The sequence below is a fragment of the Myotis daubentonii genome, chromosome 2 (genome assembly GCF_963259705.1).
Source record: "Myotis daubentonii chromosome 2, mMyoDau2.1, whole genome shotgun sequence".
Classification (NCBI taxonomy): domain Eukaryota; kingdom Metazoa; phylum Chordata; class Mammalia; order Chiroptera; family Vespertilionidae; genus Myotis; species Myotis daubentonii.
In genome coordinates, this window is record NC_081841.1 from 92,658,156 (window position 1) to 92,677,397 (window position 19,242).

The 19,242-nt window shown below is 47.2% G+C and overlaps 1 protein-coding gene across 2 annotated transcripts in view; it reads right to left on the reverse strand.

Moving 5' to 3' along the window:
* Window positions 1-389: 389 nt before the first annotated feature.
* The window catches only part of KCNA6 (potassium voltage-gated channel subfamily A member 6), a 36,284-nt gene continuing 17,431 nt past the window's right edge, over window positions 390-19,242 (reverse strand). Inside the window, exons 2-3 of one of the 2 annotated variants that reach the window (XM_059683814.1) lie at window positions 1,912-2,032; window positions 390-755 (exon numbers count right to left, since the gene is read on the reverse strand). The gene's annotated coding sequence lies outside the window, so the exon portion shown is untranslated. The remainder of the gene's footprint in view (window positions 756-1,911; window positions 2,033-19,242) is intronic. The other variant, XM_059683813.1, reaches the window with a different exon arrangement.

The following is a 19,242-nucleotide window of genomic DNA, read 5'->3' on the forward strand; positions in this document are numbered from 1 at the left end:
GTGACAAGAAGAGCAGTGTGGGTCACACACTAGGAAGCAGGCCCACCTGCTACTGGGAGACCCTGCACGCAGTACCTCTAGGCCCTGGGAGAGCCATGGGAATGGAACTCCGACCTTGACATTTGCCTGCAGTCCTGTACATAGAAGAGGCAGACAACTCCTAGACCATGGGTTACACATTTTTCCTTCTTGGAGAGTGTCCCCTGTCAGGGCAGAGGCTGCTGCCCAGGGCAATCAAGCACCTATTCTGATGATCTGTAGGCGGTGCCAGGGAAGCTGGCCAGGTGTCCTAGCATGCTGGAGACCCACCTGATTTTGTCATGCCTACTTAATTTGTCTGCTTAACTTAGCTGTTGATGTGTTCATGCAGCAAAACACATAGCCTCTGAGACTTTGCCATATATTTATTTGTTAGCCTTCCATGGCCACTTTTTTCCTGGATGGGTCTGTGGCATGCACTTTCTGGCATCCCTTGACCTCTGACCTCCCCGTACCTGGTCTCTTGCCCACACCACCAGCTTCACTTCCCCATACAACCTCACTCCAAAATTCTGGGCCATCTTTAACACTGGCGGGCTTGGGCTCAGCTTTTTGTAGTCTGTCACTACTGTTGGAGGCCATGGAGGGGTGTCAGGCCAGATCGCCTAAGAAGGGATCCCATCTTCTGAAGAAGTCAAGGGTCCAGGCCCTCTGTCCAGCCGCTGTCAGACTTACGTGTAGGTATCCTTGCTTGGACCACTGTGCCAGCCTTTTCCCTGTAAGGGAGGAATCAGAACATAAGGAGTGTAGTTAGTGACATGAGGGTGAGCTGCAAGAGGAATGGCACCAAGAAGCCTGGGAATGCCTCTGGCCTCTTCCCTCAGCTCCCCTGGCATTTGAACAGTGGTCCCTCACTCAGCCCCTATTCTTGTTTGCTCAAACCATACCTCCCACATCATGGGCCCCACAAGGGCCCCTGCAAACCCATCGGGCCCTGCTGAGCACATGCAGCCGGAAGCCGTCCTGCGGAAGTTGCCTTTGTATACTGCGTCTTTAGCTATCCTCCTTTAGTGGCCCCTTCATCCTCCAGGGATAGCACTCGGCTTGACTCGGGGGCCTGGGGAGTAAGGCTCCATACAATCTACCCAGCTGGGGCCCCAGCTGTCTAACACCCAGCACCGTCCACCCTGGTCCCAGGACCCATCTCTGACCCTCAGTGTGTGTCAGGCATAACCTCCCTCCGGGGAAGATTTCTCCCCTCGGCCATGGCCTGGCTCCTCCTTCAGCCCTCCCACCAGAATGCTGGTTTCTCCCTCCCACGCTGCCTCGTCCCACCATCCTTCAGCCCGGCCCCAGCCCCCACTTCCGGGAGCTCCTCTGGCTATCCCAACATGATGGATCTCTCTCTTTTCTGATATACCTGATATTCTGCCGCCTTTACAGTCTTCCCCCAAGACATTATACATGATGGTTTTCCATTAGGGAGTATGTGGGATGTGGGACCTAGTGTCCTGCACTCAAGTTCTGCCTCTCCCACGTCCTGGGCCAAGGAAGTTGGGCCCCTCACTTGCCCATCTGCATATGATGTATGTGACTCTGTAACTATCCCTATGCCCTTCAAGAGCAGGCCAGAGTTTGGCTAAAATCAATACTTGCTTGCAATTCTGTTCCCACACGTATAAAACAGGGATGACAATGTGAGGTGTGTTCCCAGATTCTTAGGGTTACCACAAGAACCAGATGTTTGTGAAACCACTTTAGGAAAGGTAAAGATTTACAATAGGTATTATTGTGCCTATGCAGTAAACTCCTGTGGAATGAAAAGATTTAACATTTGTAATATCAATTATGTGAGAGCAAGCCCTAAGATCTGTCACATGGAGTAAGTAATGGGTAATTTTACTCAAGCACAAAGGTGACCCAGACACGTACTGTAAGCCTTGGGTTCCGGGGGCAGCAGCCTGCTTGTAGCCAAGTGTCACTGACCATCTGGCGTTAGAGTCACAAGGACATAACCAGTGCTTCCTCTGGCTTTATCCATATGCAATAACTTCTGCAAAGCGGTTAAAAACACAATCAAACAGTGGAATTTTCTTTGTGAAATTCCACTGGTCATCAAGTGGAAGGTAACACTTTAGCAAATGGTAAAAATGCAGTTTTTTGTTGTGTCAAAGGAGAGTGAACAGAAATCTGCTTGCTTTTCTCACACACTCATGTTTGAAAGAAGCCTGTACAGGCACATCTGCATTCAACTGTGGAGCTGTGTCAGGTGTCTGGACACAACTTCCAAATGCCAACAGCCTGCTTTAGGCCCTGTTCTCAGGATGTGGGAATAAACACTGTGGCCTTTATCCCAGGCTGCCCTGATATTCATACCACAGGGGGTTGAGAAGCACATGGAGAGTAATGGTGCAAGGTGTAAGAAAGCGAAATCCTTATCTTCCATATAAGACGTCAACTTTTCTGAGACTTGATAGATAATGGAAAAAGAAGGAATAAGTGAATCATTGGGAAATAGCTAAACAGTTTAAAGAGATTGTTTCTGAGAAGTGAAGATAGGGATGGGAGGGGTGGAGCCAGGGACTATTATAAAAATAACAATAAATAACCTGGGTTATTAGCCTTGTTGAATATTAATCTTTCTAAACTCAGACCAATATTTTAATTTAAAGGAAAAGAAATAATACATGAAAATATCCCTAAACTAAAAGACACAAGTCTCCGGATTAAAAGGCCCAAGTCCCACACTGGCCAGTGCTTCTCAGTGGTTAGATTCCCAAAGGGTTGCAGACTTAATTCCCGGTCAAGGGCATGTACCTGGGTTGCAGGACAGGTCAATGTGTCTCTCTCACATTGATGTTTCTCTCTCTCTCTCTCTCTCTCTCTCTCTCTCTCTCTCTCTCTCTCTCAAATAAATACATAAATAAATGGAAATAAAAATAAGAAAAATAAAAGACCCAAGTTCTAAGTTTGCCAGATTTAGCAAAAAAAATCAAACAGAAATGGTTTTCCAGTTAAATTTCATAAACAGTGAATAAACTTGCGGTAAAAGTATGTTCCAAAAGTACTCATAGTTTATTTGAAATTTAAATATAATAGGTATCCTCTATGCCAAATATATGCAGACTAAGGTACAAAGTCATGATATTGCAACGCACCAAGGATAAAGAGAAGATGTTAGCTCCCAGATGGAAAGAAATGTCACATACAAAGAAATCAGAAAAGTATCAACTTCTCATGGCAAGGTTGGGTGTTCAGAAGCAACAGAGCAATGCCTTCAAAATTCTGAAGAAAAATGACATCCATTCTGAAATTTTACACCGTCTAATCATTAATGAAGTTTGAGAATTAAATGAAGGCATGCAAAGTTTCAAAAATGTACCTGCCCTTTACCCTTTCCTATAAAATGTGTGGCGGGTTTGCCCCACCGAAAGAAGAAACACCACAAAAGAAGAAAAGATGTGCAGGGAAACGGAGACTCAACACCAGAGAGGAGGCAGTGAATCCCAGGACACAGCGGTGCTGGGGCGGAGACAGCAGGCAAGACCAGAGAGGGGGACTGGGAGGCTCCGGAGTGCAAGACTCCAGGGGAAAGGAACCCGGAGAAAGCCTGACGCTTCAATCACATGGACAATGGTGTTTAGATGGGTTTTCCAACTCTTTTGGGGGTTTAGAAAGAGTTATAAATAGCTACCCAGAAAATTAAGCAGGTGAAGAAAATTAGGGAGTTATCAACAACATGTTTACAAGAGATTAAGTGAACATTGTCATGGTATACTGCTTGGCAATGCGGAAAATAATATTTTCTAGTAATGATAAATATATACATTAAACATAGATTTAACCAATCAGTTATGTTGGAAGCAGAGAAAGTGGGCACATAGTTTCATACAAAAATAAAAGGTGATGTCCCGTCACCCCAGGTAAAGTCAGTCCTTATAGCAGCCCGCAAGGCCCTACACAACAGAGTTGTCCCAACTTTGCATTCTAATCTTATTCCTCATTGCTGTCCCCTTGACACCTTGCTCCAGCAACAGGGGCTACTTTCCTGTTCTGTTCCCCAGTTACACCATATGCCCTCCCACCTCAGGCCTTTGCACTTGCTATTCCCTTTGCTTAGACTACCCTCCCTCTACACACCCACAGGGGCCTTCCTCCCGTCCTTCACGTTAGAGATAAAATACTTAGCCCTTCCACCTTGAGCCATGCTTGCCCTTTCCCTTGTCACCCCAGCCTCATACTCACCACGTTCCCCCACCACAGGGCCTTTAGGCACACTGTTCTCTCTGCCTGAAATGCTGTTTCTAGAACCTTTCCCTATTTACCTCCTGTCCATCATTCAAATATCAGCTAAAGAGCCATTAAATCAAAGCCCCCTATCTTCAGTTCTTGTAGTACAGGTATGTGGATCTCCGTATTTTGTAACACTTGCCACAATTGCAATTTTACATTTGGGCTTGTTGGATTAACATCTGCTTCCACCCCCACTATCGACACTAACACCCCCACACAATCATAAGCTCCATTAAAGCAGGAAATCATTTGTTTTATTTATTATTATATCCTCATTGTCTATACATAGTAGAGGCTCAATAAATACATATGGAATAATTTGTTGAAATACTTCCTTTTATTACTGCAACAACCAATATGTACTGCTTGGGTATAACAATTAGTCATCTGTCTCATTCCTACCCTACAATTCTAGGACTAGGAGACCGCATGCTATTTCTCTAAAGCCTTGCCACTCACTCTCTCTAGACATCCAGTTCCCATCTTCACACATAAATTCTGGAAATGTGTATTCACATAAAATACACAAAAGACTATGTGTTGTATGGGGTTTCTATCCTGGCAAGCTAACATATTATAAACCCTACCTCACACTTTGCCATTTAAACACAATCATTCACGATATATCTCCTGCACTTCCATATGATCTTCAAATACCTAATCTTCCTTCATATTTCAGCTCAGACTCCATTGGCTGAATTCCAGAGCACAACTGATTGAGGCTGGAGATTCCCCATTGTAAGCAAAACTAATGATTTTTATCTTGTCTCAATTCTACTAAGTTTAACACCTATGCTCTCTTTCCCCTTATGTTTATAAAATAAGGGCACAAATGCAACAAAAATAGAAAAGATGGCGACATTGACTGGCTGACAGGGCCACCATGAGAATGACCATTTGTCAGCAAATGAACAAAATTCTAAATCCAGCGTAAGGTAGAGGACTCGGGGGTTCTAAATGTGAGCATCTAATGTTGAGCTCATTTGTTTACACTACCTGATAATCCAGTACTAATATAAGCCTTTGCTGAGTAAAACAAGTTTGAATTCACCCAGTTTTACTTCTACTTATTTAGAATTGTATGATAAACCAAATATTCTTAAAGTTCATTCTAAAGAACTAGAGACTTGGTGCACAGATTCATGCACTGGTGGGGTCCCTCGGTCTGGCCTGTGGGGATCAGGAGAAACCAGCAGTTCTACATCCCCTGAGGGATGTAATAGTGTGCGAAGCAGCAGGTGGCCGGGGAGGAGCCCAAGCCCTGGCAGGGCCCCGTGTTGTTCCCACTCATCCCGCCCCGCTGTGCCTGCCACCACTGCCATTCAGTAGGCTCGCAGCCACTCCACTGCAGTCTCCACACACCCATCCTAGAGAAATTCTGGCATGTCCATAACCAAGAAGAGGCTGCAGGCTGCCTCCCAGTCAGTACTGATGCTGTTCCTGATCCCAGCCTGGTCCAAATGGGGGCAGGGGTGCACAAGGGGAGTGTCCGAGGTAGAGGCTCGTGCTGCCACAGCTGTGTTTGCCAGCCATGAGCCCAGCGTCTGGCACCCATTGGGTCACCTGAGTGGCACTCCCACTGTGGGAGCACACTGACCACCAGGGGACAGCCCCTGTGTTGAGCATCATAGCTATCGGTCGACTGGCTGAACTGTCACTTAGGCTTTTATATATAGACTAGAGGCCCGGTGCACAAAAATTTGTGCACTCGGGGGGGGGGGGGTCCCTCAGCCCGGCCTGCTGTGCCCTCTCGCAGTCTGGGACCCCTCGGGAGATAACAACCTGCTGGCTTAGGCCCGCTCCCGGGTGGCAGAGGGCAGGCCCAAACCCTATGTGCAGCCCCTGGTCTGGCTCAGAGCAGGGCTGATTGGGGAGTTGGGACGCCACCCCCTGTCATGAAGGGTGGATTGGGAGGTTGCGATGCCACCCTCAGTCATGCTCAGGGTAGGGCCGATTGGGGAGTTGGGGCACCGCCCCCTGTCACACTCAAGGCAGGGTCGATGGGGAGGTTGCGGCGCCAACCCGTCACGCACAGAGCAGGGCCCATGAGGGGGGTTGAGGCTCCATACCCTGTCACTCACAGAGCAGGGTCAATCAGGGGGTTGGGGAGCTCCCCCGTGTCACGCACAGAGCAGGGCCCATCAGGGGGTTGAGGAGCTCCCCCCTGTCACTCACAGAGTAGGGCCGATAGGGAGTTGGGGCACCGCCCCCTGTCACACACAGAGCAGGGCAGATCAGGGGGTTGGGGAGCTCCCCCCTGTCACACACAGAGCAGAGCCCATCAGGGGGTTGAGGAGCTCCCCCCTGTCACTCACAGAGTAGGGCCGATAGGGAGTTGGGGCACTGCCCCCTGTCACACACAGAGCAGGGCAGATCAGGGGGTTGGGGAGCTCCCCCCTGTCACACACAGAGTAGGGCCAATAGGGGAGTTGGGGCACCACCCCCTGTCACACTCAGGGCAGGGGCGATGGGGAGGTTATGGCTCTACCCCGTCACACACAGAGCAGGGCCTGTGGCGGGGGGGGGGGGGGTGGGGGAGGTTGGGGTGCTGCACCCTGTCACACACAGAGCAGGGCCCATCAGGGGATTGGGGCGCCGCATCCTGTCACACACAGAGCAGGGCCCATCAGGGGGTTGGGGAGCTCCCTCCTATCAGGCATAGAGCAGGGCTGATCAGGGGGTTGGGGCGCCTTCCCCTGTCATGAACAGAGCAGGGCGGATAGGGAGGTTGTGGCCCTGCCCCCTGTCACACACAGAGCCGCAGGGCAATCAGGGGGTTTGGGCGCTGCCCCCTGTCACGCTGATCCCGGTGCTGGGAGACATATTACCCTTTTACTATATAGGATAGAGGCCTGGTGCACGGGTGGGGGCCGGCTGGTTTGCCCTGAAGGGTGTCCTGGATCAGGGTGGGGGTCCTCACTAGGGTGCCTGGCCAGCCTGGATGAGGGGATGATGGCTGTTTGCAACTGGTCACACACCCTTCAGGTTGGGGTCCCCACTGGGGTGCCTGGCCAGTCTGGGTGAGGGGCTGAGGGCTGTTTTCAGGCTGGCAGGTGACTGAAGCTCCCAACCGCTCCTTTTTTTCTTTTTTATTCTGGGCCAGCTTTAGCTCTGAGGCTTGGCTCCAGCTCTTAGGCCTCAGCTGCTGAAAGCAGGTATCTGGTTTGTTTGGGTTCTATAATCGAAAGACTGTTTCAACTCCAGCTCTGAGATCCCGGCTGGCTGAAAGCAGGTTTCTGGGGTTTTGTTTAGCTTCTATATTTGTAACAATGTTTCAAAGTACAAGCTCAGAGGCCGGCAGCGGCAGGCGGGGAATGTTGGAGTCCTCCGTCACTGAAGCAAGCAAGCCTCATGTTCGCTTCAAGCTGCCTGGCTGCCAGTCGCCATCTTGGCTGGCAGTTAATTTGCATATCGCCCTGATTAGCCAATGGGAAGGGTAGTGGACATATGGCTAATTACCATGTTTCTCTTTTATTAGATAGGATACTCGGGGCCCGGTGCACGAAATTCGCCCACTGAGGGGGGGTGTCCCTCAGCCCAGCTTGCCCCCTCTCACATACTGGGAGCCCTCAGGGGATGTCCTAGTGGCAGCTTAGGCCCGCTCCCTGCTCCCCTTGGAGATAGGGCCTAAGCCACAGTCTGGCCTCCCTTTGTGGGTGGTGACCGGGCTGATCAGGGGAAGGCACCAGCCCCATCACCCGCTGCTGCAGCCACTGCCAGTCACTGCAGCCAGCAAGGTTTTTTCATTAACACGGACTCCATGTTGAGCTCACTTGTTTACACTACCTGATAATCCAGTACTAATATAAGCCTTTGCTGAGTAAAACAAGTTTGAATTCATCCTGCCCTGCCTGCAGTATGCAAATTAGCCGCTATCTTTGTTGGAGGTTAATTTGCATATCAAGCTGATTACCCAATGGGAGGCGTAGCAAAGGTACAGTCAATTACCATGTTTGTGATTAGATAGGATACTAGATAGGATACTATTATTAGATAGGATACTAGCGGCCCAGTGCACAAAAAATTTGTGCAATGGCAGGGGGTGTGTGTGTCCCTCAGCCCCACTTGTGCCCTCTCACAGTCTAGTACCCGTGGGGAGATAACCACCTGCTGGCTTAGGCCTGCTCCCCAGGTGGCAGATGGCAGGCTGATCCCTAGGTGCCTGCCCCGCCTCCCCGGGTTGCGCACAGGGCAGGGCCAATCAGGGGGTTGGGGTGCCGCCCCCGGTCCCGCACAGGGCAGGGCCGATCAGGGGGTTGGGGCTCCACCCCTGGTCCTGCACAGGGCAGGACCGATCTGGGGGCTGGGGTGCCACCCCAGGTCGCACACGGGACACCTGGGTGGGCCGGTGGATCGCTGCTGCCCCGCCTGGCTGCCCTGGGTCTAGTCACACACGGGACTGCCCCCCCAGGATCACAGATAGCAGGCCCAGATGGTGGCAAAGCAGGCAGGATGGCGCTGTCCCACCCTGCCTGCAGTATGCAAATTAGCCACCATCTTTGTTGGTGGTTAATTTGCATATCATGCTGATTAGCCAATGGGAGGCGTAGCGATGGTATGGTCAATTACCATGTTTGTGTATTATTAGATAGGATAGATAAGACTATCAGGTTTATTCTTTTACATTAACTCCCCTCAGACACAAACTAACAGACATTTTTTAATGTCTGCATTATAATACAATTACACAACTAAAGCTGAGAGTTTTCATTTGTGTATTATTAAAATACTCCTTCCGTTGCCCCCAAAGCAGTCTCTGGAAATAACTATGAGGGATCATGTCTTCCAATGGGCTGCAGTCCCAGAGTGTGGACCTTGCCACATCAGCAGGGGAAATCTGGGACCATGATCTGGACACTCCTCCCTCCTGCTGGACCCAGTGTGAATCACTGGCCCTCTCAATCTCCTGTCTATACTCACTGCTCTTGTCACTGTTTTCAGAGATAGGCTCAACAGCTGTTTCACAACCATTCTTGGCATTTCTGTGAGTGATGTGGAATCTGGCATTCCTTGAAACCTTGAGCTTCATAAAATTTTATTCCCCTCGTGTACATCACCAAATCCCTGTGCATCCCCAGAGAGGTGGAGAAGTGGCATGTGGCACGTTGGGGACTATGGTTTATATGTAGACACCCACAGAAAAATTGTCAGGATATTCTCCAGGCCTTGTGTCCACCACTATATATGTTTTGCAGTTTTACTGATATAGTAGAGGCCTGGTGCATGGATTCATACACCTGTGGGGTCCCTCGGCCTGGCCTGTGGGGATTGGGCTGAAACCATCTCTCCCACATCCCCCAAGGGGCCCCAGATTGTGAGAGGGTGCAGGCCAGGCCAAGGGACCCCACCAGTGCACAATTAGAGTTGGGAAATGTCCGTGGGAGGGCTCCAAGGAGTGTCTGGCCTGTCTCGCCCAATCCCAATCAGTTGGAACCCAGAAGCAAGCTAACCTACCAGTCAGAGCATCTACTCCCTGGTGGTCAGTGGGCATCATAGCAACTTGTCAGATGGTCAAACGGTGGAACACTTAACATATTAGGCTTTTACTATATAGGACAATTGACATACAGCACTATATAATTTTAAGATTGACTTACATATATTGTGAAATGATTACCACATAAGTTTAATTAACATCATCATCTCATATAGCTACAAAAGAAAAGAAATGCTGTTTTCCTTGTATTGAGCACTCTTAGGATCTATTCTCTTCACAACGTTCAAATCTACTATACAGCAGTGTCAGCTGTAGTCATCATGTTGCACATTACATCCTAGTACTTACGTATTTTATAACTACAAGCTTTTACCTTCAACCAATCCCTCTATATTGCCTCTGATAATCACTAATCTGATCTCTTTTTCTGTGAGTTTGGTGTTATTTGTTTATTTATTTATTTATTTTCTATTCCACATGTAAGTGAGATCATACAGTATTTATCTTTCTCTGTGTGACTTATTTCACTTAACACAATGCCCTCAACATCCATCCCTGTTGTCACAAATGGCAAGATTTCCTTCTTTTATGGCCAAATAATATTCCACCATTGTCTTTAAGACCAAGTGTAGGTTATAATCTATATATATAAAAGCCTAATGTGCAAATTGTTCCCTTGGAAGTTCAACCGGGAGACCGGGAGTTCAATCGCTTACACTGACCACCAGGGGGTGGTGTGGAATGAAGGAAGGCCCTGGTCAGCAGCTGAATGCCCCTATTGGCCCTGATAGCCAGCCAGGCCTAGGGACCCTACCCATGGATGAATTTCATGCACTGGGCTTCTAGTGGTCAACAAAAATGCAAATTAAACAAGATACTATTTCATGTCTATCAAATTAACAGTCCCCCTCCACAACTAGATTATTCAGAACTGGTTGGATAACATAAACACTCATTCAGAGCTGGTGATTTCTTTGGTCTGTTTGTCTCTCAGTTTCTATAACCAGCATTACCCGTTTTCAAGATGGAAATAATTATTTCTGGTCCTAAAAGATACTCTCTCATTGCAAACAATTCAGGCACTGCATAAAATGTTAAAAAGAAACTGAAATTCATGTATATCCCTTCAACCCAGAAAATAACACATTGATTTTGCAATTGCACAGAGCTGGTCTTAGCCCAGTCACTTACTTGGTACCTCATCTGATAAATGGGAATAATGATTGAAGATGCTCACAGTGTGAGGATTTAAGATAATATTTGTAATTGCTAGCTGTGACCATTACTATTATTGATATACTTCCAGTCTTTTTATGCATAAATACATATATATCATGTGCATTTCTTATGTTCCCACAAAGTGGCTTTTGTGTGACAAAAAGATTATTTAGCAAATATATTACTTTGATAAATAAATAAATAATGTACTACGGTTCTAAATCTTTAAATCAAGTTCTTCCTGAAGTTTTGAGTTCAACTGACAAATTTTATGACTCTATTCATAAGCAGAGGTTGCCTCTTTTGTTTTTCAAAAGCCTGTGCTCCTAGAGAGAGTTTGAAAGCAACAAAGAGAGAACTCCTTGAAGGGTTTGTATTATGGATTGAATGTTCATGGTCCCTAAATTCATATGCTGAAGCCCTAATCCCCAGTGTGGCTATATTTGGAGATGGGGACTTTAAGGAAGTAATTAAGCTTAAGTGTGGTCATAGAGTGAGGCTGGTCCCATGGGATTGGTGTCCTTATAAAAGAGTGAGACACTGGAGCTTGCACAGAGGAAAGGTCATGTGAAGGCACAGCAGGTAGGTCAGAGGACAGCAGTAAGAAAAGAGCAGGGATCCAAACACCACTAGATGGTTAACATCCCTGAAGATGGGCAGCATTTGGAGGGTTGACTTTTGGGTGCATACATTTGTCCGAACCTGAGGCTCGGGCTCCCCGCCAGGCAATGAAGCTGCATAGACACTGCTGGGTTTGTGAACTGAGATTTATCCAGTCCTGGAGTTGTCAGATTTAGCAAATGAAAGTACAAGAGCTGCAGGTAAATTGCAGTTTCAGATGATTTTGGAATATTTGCAACCTTCTTATACAAAAAAGTGGTCACTACTTTCTGGAATTCAAATTAACTAGGCATCCTATATTTTATCTGGCCACCCTACCCTGTATGGGAGCAATGATCTGAAGGGCATGTTAGTAATGCACATCAAAACGGTTAAGCCATACAAAATTGTTAGCACGACAACTCCACTTCTAAAAATTTAGTCACAAAAAATCATTAGATAATAGATAAACACATACAGGTAAGCATATTATTACCATATTGCTTATAATGAGTGAGTACATAGTTAGGGTATTTTTCTTCAAATGTATACAGGCTTAAAATGTTATTTTTTTTAAATCTATATTTATTAATGTGAAAAGATATCTAGAATTTAAAATTAAATTTAAAAAGCTAATAAAATAATTTTAAGTTTGATTTCATTTTTAACTAAATCTTTTATATGTGCAACTCACACACACACACAAAAATCTGGATAATTATACCAACATGTTGACAGGAGTCACCTCTAAATTGTGAGATTATTGGTCACTTTTACTTGGCTCCATATGCCTTCATGCATACATTATTTTAATAATCAAAACAAAACAATAATGCTATTACAATTTTGAAAGTAAAAGTACTAGTAACGCTCCAAAAAGAATTATGCAAAAGTATTTTTTGATATTTATGTAATCTTACAATCTGAAGCAGCGAGTCCATGTGTAGATAGATTCAGGACCTCCTTACCTAAAGTCGTGGATGTGTTCCTCCTTCTATTTTGGTGTTGATTTATCTAAGCTATGTCATCTTTCTCTTGCCTAAGCCACAGAAGAACCTGGATGTATATTTGCTATTTTTGTTTATTTGTGTTTTAGGGGGAGGTGTTTCTTCTTTTTCTTTTGGCTACCCTATATCTGTGTTATCCCTCTTGTCATTACAAAGCACCAATATTCCTCCGGAGAAACCCTCTCCACACCCCATGCTCACTCCATGTGCTGTGGGTAAAACTATGTCCAATTTTGGCTCCAGGGGTGTACATGTAACCCAGATATGTCCAATCAGAGCATACCATTCCCCTGGCCTAATAATCTGCCCAGATAAGAGGATGAAGTGGAATTCTGACTGATGGAAATCAGATCATGGATTTTTGGGGGGTCAAGAGAAGCACTCTTTCTATTGGACCAGAACCTGAGAGGCTATATGTCTGTAGTTGCTAGCCATCTTACCACCCTCTGAAGCCAACACAAACAGCAGAATTGCATTAATAGAGACGGGGAAAGTTTACCTCCTGGATCACCCTGTACCTGAAGCCCAATTTTATTTCATTTTTGAAGAAGTTCATTATTTCCAAGTAACTTAGCATGGACCTTAGATTTATCACGAATTCTCCAACAAAGGCTATAGTTAATTTAATTGATATGAGAATAAAATTAATTGGTTCTACTAGTACTAGGTGAAAACACTACTTATAGGTATGAGTAGAATTTTATAGGCGGAAACACCCTTACGAGTAGGGTTGGTGAGCATCCTGTATATACAAGACAAGTCTTGTATTTAATCATTTTGCCTTACTTTCTGTACTGGCTTTCTCAGGACACACTAAATGTCCTGTATTCAGCTTTTTTCAATAAATTCCAAAAATTCAGCAGTTAGAGCTATATCTCAAATTAATCTGGGCATTTACTAAATTTGCTGGCTTTACTGAGCAGTCATTCAATTCCTACAACCTCCCATGCTTCACCCTGCTCTATAGATCTCTGCCAACTGAAACCCAAGTTTAGACAGTTATATGAGTTAATAAATTTCCCTTTTTTGATTAAGTTGTTTTAAACCTTATTTACTCTCTTATAACCAAAAGAAAGCTAACTGGACCCAATTAATTACAGGACCATCAACAACTAAGCTCTATAATCTATAATAATAAAAGAGTAATATGTTAATTAGACCAGATGTCTTCCAGACATCATTCCAGACATCCTTCCTGATGAAGCCAGGCTGAAGGGAAGCCAGCCCGGGTCCTGGGTGCCTGCAGGTGGCAGGAGGAGGGAAGCCCAGGTCCCGGGTGCCAGAGGGAAGCTGGTGCAGCAGCCAGGGGAAGGAAGGCCTACTCTTGCACTAATTTTCATGCATTGGGCCTCTAGTCTAATTATAATAATAGCTACATTTTATTAATCACCTACTGTGTCTAAGACATTTTAAATACATTATCTTTTGCATAGGCCACCCATTCTTTGAAATAGACATTATTTTCTCTATTTCACAAATGAAGAACGTGAGACTCCATGAGGTTAAATAATTCCCCCAAAATCACTCATCTAAATGGATGGAACCAGGATGTCAGACTCCAATCTATACTCTTCCACTGAACCATCTAGTCTAGACTTTGGATTCTGCACTCAGATCTCACACCACAGAAAGAATTCTTTTACTGGGCTTGGGTTCACTACCAGTTGAGCTAAAATAACCACCAGAAAATCTAGCTTCCCACAATAGCTCTGATTTGAAGCCAAGTATATGAAAACTGCATAAAAATAGCCTCAGTTTAAAGTGGGCAAAGGAAGTCACCTTATTACTACCATTTTCTCTAATTTCTAATCTTCTCTCATTTTGAGGGGGGGGGGAGGCAACCTAATTTTTGGAGGCCTTGCTTTGGCAAGGCTGAAAAAAAAAAGATACAAAAGCAACTAGTTGGCTCACCTGAGTCATGTTGAATACCAATCAGCATCATTGCAATCTCAAAGCATTAATTAAAGTCAACTCCATTGTTGAAGTTAATTGGATAACTGCAAATTTTCCACTTCATATGAACACTGCCTGAAACTGTGCAAGCTGGACATGAACATATGCATGCAGACCTGAGACAAGGAAATCACTAGATTTCCAAGAAATAATTTGATTCTTATCTATATTATAAAAGGCCAGAGGCTGTAACACCGTAATGACCAAATGACCGGTTGCCAAGAGGTGCATTGATGGGTCTCGTGGCGCGGCGGGTCTGGGTCTTGCGGCGCAGCAGGAGCCCAGGTCCCGCCGGTGCAGCAGGGGTCTGGGTCTCACGTGAATTCACATGCTGGGCCTCTAGTAAATATATAAAAATCCTATATAATAAAAGCCTAATATGTTAACTGTCCGGTCGTCTAGTGTTCGGTCAGCTAGTAACCAGTCGACTGTTCAACCAGTCAAAGTGTAATATGCTAATGATATGTTAAGGCCATTCAATCACTCGCAATGATGTGCACTGACAACCAGGGAGCAGACGCTCCGACCGGTAGGTTAGCTTGCTTCTGGGGTCCAGCCGATTGGAACTGAGCCCAATGGGCCGAACACGCCCTGGAGCCCTCCTGCGGTTCCTTTCCGGCTGGCCAACCTCCTGCGTCCCTCCCCAACCAGCCAGCCCCAATCACCCTGGTTGGGACTGGGTGAGATAGGGTTGGACATGCCCTGGAGCCCTCCCGCAGTCCCTCTCTAGCTTCAATCGTGCACCAGTGGGGTCCCTCGGCCTGGCCTGTGCCCTCTCACAATTCAGGACCCCTCAAGGGATGTCAGGGAGCCGGTTTCACCCGATCCCTTAGGCCACTCCCCTCGAGAGGGTGTCAGACGCAGGGCTCATGGCTGGCAAGCGCTGCTGCGGACCCCACCCATGCACGGATTCATGCACCGGGCCTCTAGTATATAAATAAAATGATTCACGCACATTAACCTGTAACATGACATTCTATGTGCAATCATCTTGTGTTAGTTATTTCTCACAGTAACCCAACATACCTCTCAAGAAATTCAGGTACAGCAGATGGAGGATTAGTTAGTTCTGCTCAAAGTCAGATGGTCAATAGCAAACACATACAACCAAGTTTCTCACTTTCCAGAAGTGACTGAATCCTCTGGGTCATCATACACAGTTCATTGTGCTCTTGCCGTCCTCAGTCTCTGCTCTCCAGCAATAGCACCCACAATCATCATTTGCAACCTGGGGTGTCAGTGGCATAATGCTGCTACTTCCCCTGAAAGACAGCAAAGGCAGGGACCAGGGGCTCCTATAGAAGCCTGGAGGGATGGAGGCTGGCAGGCGAAGCTTTTTGGTTTGTTTCTGAATAAATCTACTTGTCAAACATCTCCACTTGCCAATTTCCTGGCAGCCCTGAATATTTTATGGAGGAAGTTCCAGGAACAAAAGAGACGTTGTTCCTTACAGCCCCATCCCAGAGGGCTGGGGGAGAGCTGCAGCCTCCTAGAGAGGGTCAACAGGCGACCAGTATGGCTGAAGGGGATGGAATTTGTGACACTACACCCCCAAGGTCAATAGGATGATGACAAGCACCCCACCCCACCTCCACTCCATGCTTCCTAGTGCACAGGCGTGCTTTTCACTGTTGAGAAATGTAGAGAAGAGTTTCTGCAGCCTGGCCTAGCAATACCCCAAATACAAAGGTTCTTTGCAAATCCACCTCTGAACTTCAGGGCCCAACTCAGCCCATCCACCCATGAGCTCCTAGCAGATGCTCAGTAAGTGACTGTAACCTCTTCTACCGTGATTCCTGCAAGAGCCTTCCATTAGTGGCACAGCAAGGTCAGTGTGTTGAGAGAGGTCTGCCCCATACAGGCAATAAAGCAGGGGTGGGCAAACTTTTTGACTCGAGGGCCACAATGGGTCCTTAAACTGGACCGGAGGGCCGGAACAAAAGCATGGATGGAGTGTTTGTGTGAACTAATATAAATTCAAAGTAAACATCATTACATAAAAGGGTACGGTCTTTTTTTTTTAGTTTTATTCATTTCAAACGGGCCGGATCCGGCCCGCGGGCCGTAGTTTGCCCACGGCTGCAATAAAGGGACACATTGTCCACAGAGAATTTAAAAACGAGAATAAAACTGCCTTTTTTCACATGTTCCAGCAATTATAAACAATGTCAGTGATACAGTATTCCTCCAGACTACAGTGGACCACTTCTCCCCGCTATGGCGATGCCAGCCACTGTTCCCTCTCCTTCCCACTCCTAGTCTCACTTCAGCCAGAAGGATCACTTCAAAATGGGATCTGAGCATGAGAAGCCCGTAATTTAACACTCTTGCTTTCTCCCTCGGCCTTCAGAATGAATCCAACCTCTCACAGCTTCCGGCTCTTCCCAATCTGAGCCCAGCCGATTTTTCTAGCCTCCTCTGCATCCTTTCTCCCTCCTCACGTGTCCAAAATTCCTGGTTCATTGAACACATCAGCTCGTTTTCAGGCTCCCATGCTTTTTTTTTTTGTTCAAGCCATTCCTTCTATTTAGAATTTTCCTTTTAGTAATCTTGCCTGGAAAACCTCCCTGACTGCCTCCAGCCCAGGAAGAATTCATCATTCTTCCTGCCTCACCTAGAGCCCTGCTCCATGCCACACTATCACTTACTGCATAGTCCACCCCTCCGCTTCCATTGACTACAGTTGACGCCTGTGCTCCCCCCAACGAAGCCCCACGCAGTGCCTGGCTACTGTGATTTTCTCCAAGTCTGAGCTGAATGAAGGCTTTCCTAGGAGGTTACTTGTAGAGGTGTCCCATCTCAGCCAAGGGAATAAGTGAGCTAACACTTGAGACTTCAGAACCAACTCTGTCATAAAGGAGCCATGATAGTCATGTGGCCTTGAGCCAATCAAATGATCTCTCAGGACCTCAATGATTTTTTTTCATTTATAAAATGAGAAAGTGAAGCTGAATGGTGGAGCAGACCCCTTTCAACTCCCATGGCTGGGAGGTTTTCCACAGAGAGACTAGCCCAGGCTGAACCAGAACCTTCTGTCCTAAGTCAGGGCTTCTAGGAAAGAGGCTCAGAGTGCCTCAGCCGCAGCCCTCCACCACGTCAGAGGACAGGTCAACAGTGCCCGCTTGGCTGCTGGAGGCCCAGCCTCATAGGTGACAGGGCAGTTAAGGAAGTGACTGTGAAGGGCTCTTGGACCCTTTGAAAACCATTCTATCTGATGACATCCAACCAGAATGCTAAAATTTCACCATGCCAGTCATTCTGGGCCATGGAAAACTACAGCACTGCATCCTTTGCTTTGGGGAAAAGAGCTTGTCATTCCCATCCTCCTCTTCCCTCCTTCCAATCCTCCCACCTGGCAGAAAAGCCACACAGGGGTGGGGGGTAGCCTTCGTAGCAGGTGTTTCTCCAGAAAGTCATCGGGGGTGGGGCATCAAAAGTCATCAAGGAAGGACATTGATTGATCCTCTGCACTAACCCAGCACATCAACTAACAAGCCAGGGTGGGCAGGCCCTGGGAGAAGGGAAGAATGCCATTGCGGCAGGAATCTGCTGGGTAGTGGTTCTATCTTAGTCAGGGGGCTGCTAAATGGGTACATAAAGGGAAGTCAGGGGATCAGTATTTGACCTCTTCCCTCCTGGTGCAGCATGCAGCTCTGCTGCCTGCATTGCCTGAGGCAAAACCCCGCCTCCTCCAGTCCCTCCTCCCAGCACCCCAGGGAGAGAATCTGCAGGATTCTGACAGGAGCGCCTGCAGTCTCTGGGAGCCTCTCCAGGACTGGCCTGTGCAAAGGACAAGGTTTGAACAAGGAGAGGAAGAGTGAAGGGAAACAGTCCTTGGTTTGAGTCAGGAGAGAGTTTGAGCCAATCGCTGGCTGCTGGTGGAGGATGGTAGAGGGTGCATGCGGTGACCTGGTTAGATTTTTCTTTGCCTAGTTAAGCTCAAATCCATTCCAGATGTCCCGGCTGGGGACGCAGCACTGCAAGGGCCTCCAGCACTCAGAGCCGCCTCACAGGATGGACGCAGGTGGGCTTTCAGACTACTTGGGGCAGGGCAGCAGGGCAGGGGGGTGCAGGGGAGAGAAGTTTAGGTGGTGAATGAGAGAAATTATTCGGGATGGAAGGTGACAGTTGAGGATACTGAACTTGGCCCTGGGCAGTTGCTGTTGGAAATAACACACCTTGCTCCTGCAATGGCTGTGCTTTCTGCAGCAGACAGCAGTGAGGGGCTAGGTCTGGGGCTGCAGGTCAGACCGCTGCCGTGGGTGCCGTGCACTGTCCTGGTGCCCAGGCCTCCTGTCCTCAGGTGCCATTTTCTAACTGCGAGGTGGGGTGGCGTTTGGGAGAAAAACCTGACTGTGCTTTGCACAAGCGGCTCCCTGCAGTAGAAGGGATGTGGCTGAGAATGAAAAGGAAGGGCCTCCTGCCCGGCAGCACTAGGAGAGGCAGCTGATGGGAGCTAAGGTGATTTCATCCTGGAAGGTCTTCAGGGGGTGGGAGATGCTCTTTTCCAAAGGGCCTGGCAGGACTGGCCTGGGCTGGCAGAGAACAGCTGCTGCTGACTGAGGGAGAAGCTGTGCAACCTTGGGCAACTCCATCAACCTCTCTGGGCCCAAGGCAAACATCATAATGTCTGCTCTACTGACCTTAGTGGATTGCTATGATGTTCAACCGTGAAAGAGATTTGTAAAATGTGAAGTGCAAGCTCTTTTATTATCATCCTTAGAATTTCTTAGACTAGTGGTACCCAGTTCTGGC